Source organism: Danio rerio, chromosome 7 (genome assembly GCF_052040795.2).
Source record: "Danio rerio strain M-AB ecotype USA chromosome 7, GRCz13ab, whole genome shotgun sequence".
Lineage (NCBI taxonomy): Eukaryota > Metazoa > Chordata > Actinopteri > Cypriniformes > Danionidae > Danio > Danio rerio.
Genome location: NC_141027.1, coordinates 6,831,464 through 6,842,500, shown reverse-complemented (window position 1 = coordinate 6,842,500; position 11,037 = coordinate 6,831,464). Strand labels below are relative to the sequence as shown.

Here is an 11,037-nt window from a genome sequence, read left to right as displayed (position 1 = left end):
GCCTTAATCCTTACTGGAAAGATTCCTCTGAGATTTTGGTCCATGTTGACATGATAGCATCACGCAGTTGCTGCAGATTCGGTGTACACATCCTTGATGTGAGTCTTCCACCACATCCCAAAGAAGCTCTATTGGACTGAGTTCTGGTGACTGTGAAGGCCATTTCAGTACAGAGATCTCATTGTCATGGTTAGGAAACCAGTCTGAGATGATTCACGCTTGGGTGTCCCTGCAGAAAAATCCAGCTTAAACCAGCCTAGGCTGGTTGGCTGGTTTTAGCTGGTTGACCAGCCTGGTTTTAGAGGGGTTTTGGCCATTTCCAGACAGGTTTCCAGCCAGGTCTTAGCAGGTCAGGCTGGAAAATGACCAGCTAAATCCAGCTAAAACCAGCTTGACCAGCCTGGTTTAAGCTAGACATAGCTGGTTTTGGCCGGACTCCCAGCCTGGCTAGGCTGGTCAAGCTGGTTTTAGCTGGTCATCTCCCAGCCTGACCAGCTAAGACCAGGCTGGAAATGGCCAAAACCCCTCTAAAACCAGGCTGGTCGACCAGCTAAAATCAGTCAACCAGCCTAGGCTGGTTTAAGCTGGATTTTTCTGTAGAGGTACCTAATAAATTAGCCGGTGAGCGTATATTGTATGGTTGTCTCTCTGTGTGTGTATGCGTGTTTGAGTGTATATCTTCCATATAGCAATATCAATAATGTTTGACCTCATGGGGACATTTTTTGGTCCACATTAGGAAAACATCTGATAAATCACACAGAATGAAGCAGTTTGAACATGTAAATGTGCACATTGTTTCCTGTGAGGGTTGGGTTTGGGGGAGGGGTATAGAATATACAACCGGTAGAGTATAAAAATCATTACGTCTATGGGAAGTCCCCATAAATTTAGCTGTGCTAGTGTGTGTGTGTGTGCTTGTTTATGTTGTTTATGAGGACACAAATTTGTATAATGACATGAGTATGACCAGGCTGTAGTCTATTGAGGTGGTTTATAAGGACATGTGTCGTGTCATACTTCTCATAATCATACTTGATGAGAGTCTTTTGATATTTTATGTCCCAATGGTTTCCTGTAAGAGTAGAGGGGTGGGGTAGGGTCAAATACCAAGCGCTTTTTTACAGTATAAAATGCATTACGCCTATGGAGAGTCCTCATAGACCATATATACAAGTATTGCTGTGTGTGTGTCTCTCTGTTCGGATCTGTGTGTGATGATCCTGTCCCACTGAGCTGGAAACTGCAACACAAGAAGGTCAAGCAGATGGGGGTGTGTGCATTTGTGAGTTTGTACGTGTGTTTGTGAGTGTGTGTTTTAGGGGAAGAGCCTGTGGTTGGAAAGTTACATGCAGAGGCTGTGAACCACAGCGGACAAACAGAGAGGCGGCCGGAGGGGAAGAGAGGCTGCTGAGAGACCTGTGTGTGTTTGTGTGTTTGAGTAGCATCTCAGCATGTTCACACTTGCTCTCTTTAACTTCCCCTTCTTTCGCCAAAATAGAAAGGCGAGGAGAATATATAATTCCCTCTCTGAAATGGTTTATAGCCTATATGTGGTTTGGTTGAATATGACAAACCCAGCCATCGGGTCAAGTGTCATTGACATTTGAATCTAATTGAAGTACTTGACCCAGTTATGGGTTTTTACCATATTTTACCCGATGTTGGTTCTAAATGTTAATTTAAATGTAATAATAATAATAAATTTTATTTGTATAGCACTTTTCCAACATACATGCAACTCAAAGTGCCTCACAAACAACAACAAAAAAGCGCTAAAATAGACCACATAAACTTGTCACATATACTCGGATAAAAGCATTCATGTACACAAAATGTAAGCATATATCCACATGATCTGGATATATGATCCAGATGACATCTACGTGGATGGGGACTAATTACAAATTGCATCTGATTTTAAATATCTTGGGGTCCAATTTGACTCCAAATTAACATTTAAATCACAAATTAAAAAGATATGTAACCGTGTTAAATTCAATATAACTAATCTCCGGTTCATAAGGTCACATCTATCATTGCAGGCAGCTAAAATATTCATGCGTTCAATGATTTTATCACATATAACCTACTGTCTAACAACCTGGGGCCTCATGTATCAACGCTGCGTACGCACAAAAACTTTGCGTACGCCTGGTTTCACGCTCAGAATCGCTCACGTTTGGATTTACTAACGATGAACTGAACGTGGGAATGTGCGCAGCTTCACGGCAGCTTTATGGCTGGCGTATGCACATTTTTTGTGTGTGTCTGTTTTATTTCCATTGGCGACTCCTAGAGGCAGTTGTGTTAAATTCCTCTCTACAAAGTGTCTGAGCCTTGCAATGGCAGCTGTATGAGACGGGTTCAGCAGGTATATAAGGTTTCCATACCATACAGTTGACCAGCTAAACATTAAAGCACAATTTGCAGCGGTCGCCTGTTTTCCCAATGTAATCTGAGCGATCTACCGCACGCACATTGCTATAAAGACACTATCTGAAGATGAATTTGCATGTGTGAATCAGAAACATTTCCATTCAATAAATGTGCAAATAAAATATGATGCACAAACTTATTAATGATTCCTACTTGTCTTTCTCGTGATAAATAGTTGGCAAAATCTGATATGTAGCGGGGGAAAAGAAGAAAGAGCTCATCAGACGCTGGATTCGAGCCGAGTTTATGCTCGAACGAGTCAATACATGATCACATGTGTCTTACGAGCTGCGCCACAGAGACTATTAAGGGAACTGCAACATTTTACAGATATAAATCACACTATTTCTTTTTTTTAATGCACTCAGTGCGATGTTCAGACCCAACTGTGTTAACCGCATCAGCTAAACTCTCCCACTCTATTTTTTTCTTTTGCTGTTAATTCCGGAGAACAAACTTGCAAATAACACCGCTTTTCTCCGGTCTACCTCCGAAAGCAGCACCTCCAATTCACATTCTGTTCAAAGTTTCTCTTCTTGCTTGATTTTGCCATTGCTTTTTCGTTGAGTTTTTCCATTAGCATAGTCATTAGCATATTCATATGGGGGAGGAGGCAGGGAGGGGTTTTGTGCTCGTGCATGTTGCGCTCAGTTTCACGTTCATTCAGATGTACAAAAGAATATGCTTGAGACTCGGCGTACGCAGTGTTTCATACATCTGAATTTTTTTCTGCGTACGCACATTTACAGCTTTGTACGTACGCAATGTTTTAGTAAGATTTCCACGCAAGTCTTCGTACATGAGGCCCCAGGTCACAAGCAAACAAAACAACACTAAAACCCATAGAGTCACTTTACAAACAGTCGATTAAAATACTGGATAAAAAGCCTCGAAGACATCATCATTGTAGCATTTTGCAAAAACATAAACTGTTAAGCTGGGAAAATGTCATTAAGTACTCAAACATTTGCCTGATGTATAAAATCATTCATGGGGCCTGTTTCAGTAAGGAGGTTCAAACAACTCTGAGTTTAAACTTGAACTCTGAGTTGATTTAGCGAGAGATTAAAAACTCAGAGTTTTCGGTTTCAGAATAGCTGATCTGAGTTGGGTCAATCAACTTTGAGTAGACCAACTCAGAGTTAAGCGCGCACACCGTGACTATAAAACGACATTATCAATGGAGCGCAGATATTATGAGTGACTATGTCAACATCTTAAAAAAAGAGATCAGCATTTCTTTCTCCGGCTGAACTTGATCTGCTCGTGCAAAGTTATAGCAAATATGAGTGTATATATTTAAAAAGAAGCAACCATCAGTGAAACAGAGACAGTTAGCCTGGGAAAACAGCTGCTCAAGTTAATGCGTAATTTTTAATTTTAAGTATTTAAATATTTAAGTATAATAAAATAAGTAATGTAATGTGTGACGTTTATACTTTTTTTTCCTAAACTTTAATACACGTTTATCAGTTTTGATAGATTTAACAGTGCACTTGTGTGTCTGCCTTTTTATTGATCAAGTGATAGAGGTGGATATAACATTAGGAAGGTAAGCAGTAAGAAAATAATTTTTAGACAGAATAATAATCCCATTAATCTAGTAACAGTGCATGTCGAAAGTTAAGCTAATTATTTATGAAAAAAGGACAAGCCTTGTACGTGACTTTGTTCTGTGTGTGACAAAAAAGTAGGCAATAGCTGTGTTTCCATCAAAATATAGGCTATTACATAAATTTGTGCAAAACTGGAATAATGCCTAAAAATAAAGCAGCGTTTTTATCCAAAGTGTCGAAGAGAACACAATCGTCACTTCCTGATTAGCCTGCGCCAAATATCAACAGTAAAAACAGAATTTACTGCGGTAGAACAAGCTGCGTCAATGATTTTTTATTTAATTAATGTACTTGCGCCTCAGAAGACAATTGACACACAATGAACACGTGGGGGCGTTTCTTGACGCGCTCCAGACGCTCGGAGGTAATTAATAATATACACTAATACTGAAACAGTGAAGGCATTTTAGAATGACTAAATCAACAGTTAAGATGTTCTGCAGTGTGCTCAGTCAGCTGGTTTGTCCATTCACTCACATTTTCATCATCATCTCTAACAAACCTTTTTTTAATGCACATACTGTAATTTGTTAAGTGCACTTCGTAGTTTATGTGCATCTTATCAAATAAAAGTTTAACCTACTCAGTTATGCACATGTTTTATTATGTGTATTTTTAAAAGTTATGTGAATCATGACGTTTCCATTAATCGTTTTTATGGGCATCTCCAAAATGAGCTCTAAAATAGGTGTGTGGAAATGTAAGGCTCAGGCGAGAAATACCGCTTCATCTTTAAAAAAATGGGGAGAAAGACAAAAACTCAGAGTTTAGAGAATAAAACCTGCTCCGGACCAGGTTAGATTCACAGAGTAAGTTACCACAGTAACTGACTCTGAGTTAAAGTTACCTCTCTTTCAGAAACAGGCTTGACTTACCCTGATTTCTCGAGTTTAACAAACCTGCCATTTTGAAATCGAAAACCCAGAGATTCTCTCATTTCAGGGTTAAAACACTCTGAGTTTTCACTTAACCTCCTTTCTGAAACAGGCCCATGGTCTGTCATCCCCACCTCTCAGTCAGTTTGTAGACATCAGGAACAGCACACACAGAGCAACACGAGGGGCAGCCCGAGGAGACTGTATTGTCCCACTCCGGAAAAGTACCTTTGGTCAGGGTGCCTTTTCAGTTACAGCTGCACAGGAGTGGAATTCTGTCCCTGGCAGCATCAGAGAGATAACCTCATTTAATATATTTATAAAACATTTAAAAAGCTGGTTTATAGAGAATCAGACGTGTCATCATCATTCTGATTAAATTGAAACTAGCATGTTTCCATTTGTGCCCACCATCTTAATGATCTGTTGTTTAAATGTGTTTCAGCTATTTTTATCTCTATTACATTTACATTTACATTTAGTCATTTAGCAGACGCTTTTATCCAAAGCGACTTACAAATGAGGACAAGGAAGCAATTTACACAACCAAGAGCAACAATGAATAAGTGCTATAGGCAAGTTTCAGGTCTGTAAAGTCTAAGAAGGAAAGTGTTAGTAGTATTAGTATTTTTTTTTATTTATTTATTTTTTTTGGGTACAGTTAGTGTGATATTCAGAGAGGCAATTGCAGATTAGGAAGTGAAGTGGAGACTAAATAGTTGAGTTTTTAGTCGTTTCTTGAAAGTAGCGAGTGACTCTGTTGTTCTGATGCAGTTAGGGAGTTCATTCCACCAACTGGGCAGATTGAGCGTGAGCGTGAGCGAAAGTGATTTTTTTCCTCTTTGGGATGGAACCACGAGGCGACGTTCATTCACAGAACGCAAGTTTCTGGAGGGCACATAGATCTGCAGAAGTGAGTGCAGATAAGAAGGTGCTAGGCCAGAAGTCACTTTGTAGGCAAACATCAGAGCTTTGAATTTGATGCGAGCAGCAACTGGCAGCCAGTGCAAACGGATGAGCAGCGGAGTGACATGTGCTCGTTTAGGTTCATTGAAGACCACTCGTGCTGCTGCATTCTGAAGCAGTTGAAGAGGCTTGATAGAGTTAGCTGGAAGCCCAGCTAGTAGAGAGTTGCAGTAATCTAGTTTGGAGAGAACAAGAGCTTGAACAAGGAGTTGAGCTGCATGTTCAGATATGAAGGGTCGGATCTTTCTGATGTTATAGAAAGTGAATCTGCACGATCGAGCAGTTCTAGAAATGTGGCCAGAGAAGTTTAGTTGGTCATCAATCGTTACTCCAAGGCTTTTCACCATTTTGGATGCAGTAATGGTTGCCCCATCCATCTGGATTGAAAAGTTATGGTGTAGAGTCGGGTTGGCAGAAACTACAAGCATTTTCGTTTTTGCGAGGTTCAGCTGAAGATGATGATCTTTCATCCAGTGTGAAATATCGAACAGGCAGGCTGAGATGCGAGCTGGAACCGAGGGATCATCAGGATGAAAAGAGAGGTATAGCTGGGTATCATCAGCATAGCAGTGGTAGGAGAATCCATGTCTCTGGATGACTGGTCCTAGAGATGATGTGTAGATGGAAGAGATGATGTGTAGATGGAAGAGATGATGTGTAGATGGATTACAAAATGTTGGTGTTTTAGCTTCATTTGTAAATATTCTCTTTTAACATCTATATGACCATGTCTATTTTAGTACTTTTTAAATATGTTTGATACACTGAAAAAAATTATTCAGAGATGATTCCTAGGATTTACTCATTTTTTTATGTTAAGTGGTTGTAAACAATTTATTTGTGTTGAATTTAAACAAACAAATTAAGTTGAACATTATTAAATTTAACACAAATAAATTGTTTGCAACAGTTCTGCATGCAACACTTTTTTCAGTGTAGATTGTATAATTTTTCTATTGTTTTTTTCTAGGTTGTTAAGGGACAACAGATGAAAAATAGCCTTCGGGCTAATTCTGGTGCATTGGCAGAAATGCTAGTTAATGTACACCATCCCTGCCAAATAAACAAATAAATAAATGATCACACACAATAGCACACACCATACATACACACATAAACCTACAACAATATAGATAAAATGCGTACACCTTAAAAGCTTGTGTATTCATACGCAATTTAAAAACGATGCGTCTTGACACGCTTTTTAAAAACTTGAATACTGGGGGATTCTTTCACTTCAAGAGGGAGACAGTTCCAAACTTTTGGAGCATAATGGCTAAAAGAAGAGCCGCCAGATGGCATCAGGTTTACAGAGTAAAATTCTAAAAGTCCAGCGCTAGGAGAGCGTAGCAAACGGTTTGGATTATATTTTGATAAACAGTCAGAAATGTAGGAAAGTGTCATGTTGTGAAGTGCTTTATAAACTAATAAAAGAATCTTAGAATCTATTCTTTTGTGCACGGGTAACCAGTGTAATTCTACTAATATGGGTGTGATGTGCTCTCGTTTCTTCGATTTCATTAAAACTCTGGCTGCTGCATTTTGTATCAGCTTCATTAAAGAACCCTTAGGTAGACCAGGGGTTCCCAAACTTTTCAGCCCGCGACCCCCAAAATGAGAATGCCAGTGACTCGTGACCCCCAATATTCTCTGAGGTGGTGGTTATAAATACAGAAACCTTGTATGCAATGACGCGCACACACCAATAAACCCAAGTCTATTCTTTGTTTTTGTTTTTAATGTATGTCAGTGCTGTAAATGGGCTAGAAAGTTTAACCTGGTGTTACAAAATCTGCTGCATCTGACAGTATTGCTGTGTCTTTAGTATAATGTAATTACCAGAGAAGTTGCAATCCAATAGAACTAGTAACTATTAGCTACTATACTAACTATATAGTTTATAGTAACTATAAACTAATATTTTTTCTCATCAGTAGGTTATTAATAAAATACAGTAAGTCTTAAGGTTTAATAAAAATTAATTGATTTTTGAAACTCACCAGGCGACCCCCCTTCATTGTCCTGCGACCCCTCGGGGGGTCCTGACCCCCACTTTGAGAACCTCTGAGGTAGACCAGTATAATTAGCATTGCAATAATCAAGGCGAGAGAAAATAAAAGCATGAATTAATTTCTTGGCATCATCAAAAGATAGGAAAGAACGAATTTTGGCAATATTTCTTAAATGATAAAAACAAGTTTTTGTAACTTGATTAATGTGAGATTTAAAGAACACCTGTAGATTTTTTTTTCCTAAAACAATTTCCTAAAAAATGTTTCTAACATGTAGAAATGTTGAATTTGAAATAAATGATATAGTATGGCTTTCAATCTGAATCTGTATGATGAGGATCTAACAAATAAACTCTTACACTTCCATTACATTCGTGCAAATTTGTCAGCCACCTCCAGTCATGCCAACAGTATGTGGATGTAGCCTTGATGATGCAAGCTGAGACTGCACATCTCTGTGATGCAATGCACTCAGTGGAGCTGTAGCAGTGGTGGGCAACCTTTTTAGACCCGAGGGCCACATCAAGTTTTGCAAACCAAGTGAAGGGCCACATGTCAAATCCTTTAAACAATAACTTTTTTTTAGAGAGGCAGTGTTCAATTCAGTTGGGTAGTTGTGGTCTAGTGGTCAGTGAGTTGGACTTGGCCCACTCAAGTTGGACAGTAGCTGGTTTGATTCCTTGTTCTGATTCCTTTAAAGTAAAGTGCCCTTGAACAAAGAGTTGCTCTTAATTGCTCTCTTGGTGCAAGTCACTCGATTCCCACTGCTCCAGGTATGGGGGGTTAAAAGCAGAGGTAAAAATAGGCTTTAGAGAGTTGGACTTGGACCATTCAAGTTGGGTGGTACCTGGTTCGATTCCTAGTCCTGATTCCTTCGAAGTAACGTGCGCTTGAACAAGTTACCTAACTCCTAAAAGGGAGAAGCAGTGGCGCAGTAGGTAGTGCTGTCGCCACACAGCAAGAAGCTCGCTGGTTCGAGCCTCGCCTCAGTTGGCGTTTCTGTGTGGAGTTTGCATGTTCTCCCTGCGTTCGCGTGGGTTTCCTCCATGTGCTCCAGTCTCCCCCACAGTATAAAGACATGCGGTACAGGTGAATTGGGTAGGCTAAATTGTCCGTAGTGTAGAGATGGGTTGCGGCTGGAAGGGCATCCGCTGCGTAAAAACTTGCTGGATAAGTTGGCGGTTCATTCCGCTGTGGCGACCCCTGATTAATAAAGCTGACAAGAAAATGAATGAATGAGTATTCAGTTGAATCCAATTCAGCTTTATTTGTATAGCGCTTTTACAATGTAATGTTATTATGAGTGTGTAATGTGAACAATGAGCCTGGTCCTCTTTCTTCGCAAGAGTGTCAAAATCTGGAGTCTGCTACGGCAAAAGCGCGAGGCGCAGCAGGCGGTTAAAACATGAGGTGCGTGGGACGCATAGCATGCAAAAACCTTACGGCAGTTAGTAAACCATTGAAAAGAGGCGCCTCTTAACGCATAGAGCGCATTCGGTGTGATTAGCCTGACTCATTTCAGCCATTAACTGTCGTTAATTATCTGAAAGTCTGTTCCAGGCCTGGATTGGCCAATTTGGAGGACCGGGAGAGTTCCCGGTGGGGCCGGTCCCTTTTTTTGGCCGCGAGGGCCGGTGTTTCTAGCTGTTTGCACTCTCAGCAGTAACACTTTTTTTTTTCATTTATTTATTTATTTGACCATAGCCTCACTCTTTTTATTCTTTATTTTGCCGCAGCTCCGCTCCTCTTATTTCTTGTCTTGCAGCCCCATGAGCAAAATGCAGCCTGCAGGGTAATGATGATGTAACTATCATTCAGGCCACACTAACATAGCAGCGCCATTGTGGTCCAGTGGTCAGCACGTTGCGTATGGCCCGCGGGTAGTTTGCCCACCTCTGAACTATAGTGACGTCACTGTGAGGGTAAGGGGGTAGGGGTGGGGTTAGTTGAGTGCATTAAAAAGCATTGGATGCAGCTCAGACTGCACCGCACCAGGTCTGCATCCAGACCCCTCTCAATCATGGAGCAGTCCAATCAGATGAAGATTAAGAGCCATATCATACATTCCGGCAAATAAGGCGCAAGACATGTTTGGCGTAATTTGTTGCTATTTTCAGACCAGTGCAACCCCAATTTTGACGTTTTGCGTCGTGTTGTTTAAATAGCAAATCTATTTGCGCTACTTTGTGGACTCATAGGTAGGCTGGTCTGAAAAGGAGGTGTGTTGAGGCACATTGTTGGAGCGCTGCTATTTTGAGCAACTGAAATAGACCAACTAAAAGCAGCTCAAGTCCAGCGCAGATCGTGTTAGTTATGCACCTATGTGGGTCCAAACGCTTACACATTGCTTAATACACACAGGATGTACAGCAATACACAAACATCTTTGCGTATGGAAAAAATAAAGGATTAAAATATTACAAAAATCTTTATTTTTAATATTTTCTACATAAATATAAAACCCACTGCCCAAGTGCCTCATCTCGGGGGGCTTTTTCTGTTTTTTCATGACAATTTGCATTTGTATAATGTTGTTATTATTTATTATATGGTGATTTATATTTGTTTTAATAAAAACAAGTATAGATTTGTCCACGTGTCAAGTTTTGGAAACGTCTGCATCATCATGTGGGAATAAGAACAGGACCAGGGCTTTATTTGTACCGGAACACACCTGATCCGCAAGCTCTGAAAAGTGATCCGGCACCTCATTTTACCAATCCCCCTCCACAACTGTCGCTATTCAATTTAGTCCGTGACAAACCCCCCACGCCCTCTCCATTTACATGTGCGACAGCTCTACATCCTCAGGTAACAAGCCGGATCCGTTAACCCAATCTGTTCCGGGACCTTGCAATTCACAAATTAAGCAATGAATGGAACTTGTGTTTGGATATAACTCAGTTTTTTTCCAACACTTGGAAAATAGAACTTAATTTAGATAAATATAAATAGTTCTGAAACAAATCTTTGCACTTAACAAATGAAATTAAATATGTAGAGTAATGGATGTCTTTGGTGGAGTGTGTAGAACACAGTTTCCTTACCCCACTCAAGCAAAGGAGTAAAGAGTAAAAGTAAAGAGGCCAAATGGAGGAGGCTCGTTCTTTATCCTCGTGCTGCAGATAG

At 40.2% G+C, this 11,037-nt stretch overlaps 1 protein-coding gene across 3 annotated transcripts in view; it reads right to left on the bottom strand.

The window, feature by feature from the left end:
* The window catches only part of prkd4 (protein kinase D4), a 67,203-nt gene that overhangs the window by 39,751 nt on the left and 16,415 nt on the right, over nucleotides 1–11,037 (bottom strand).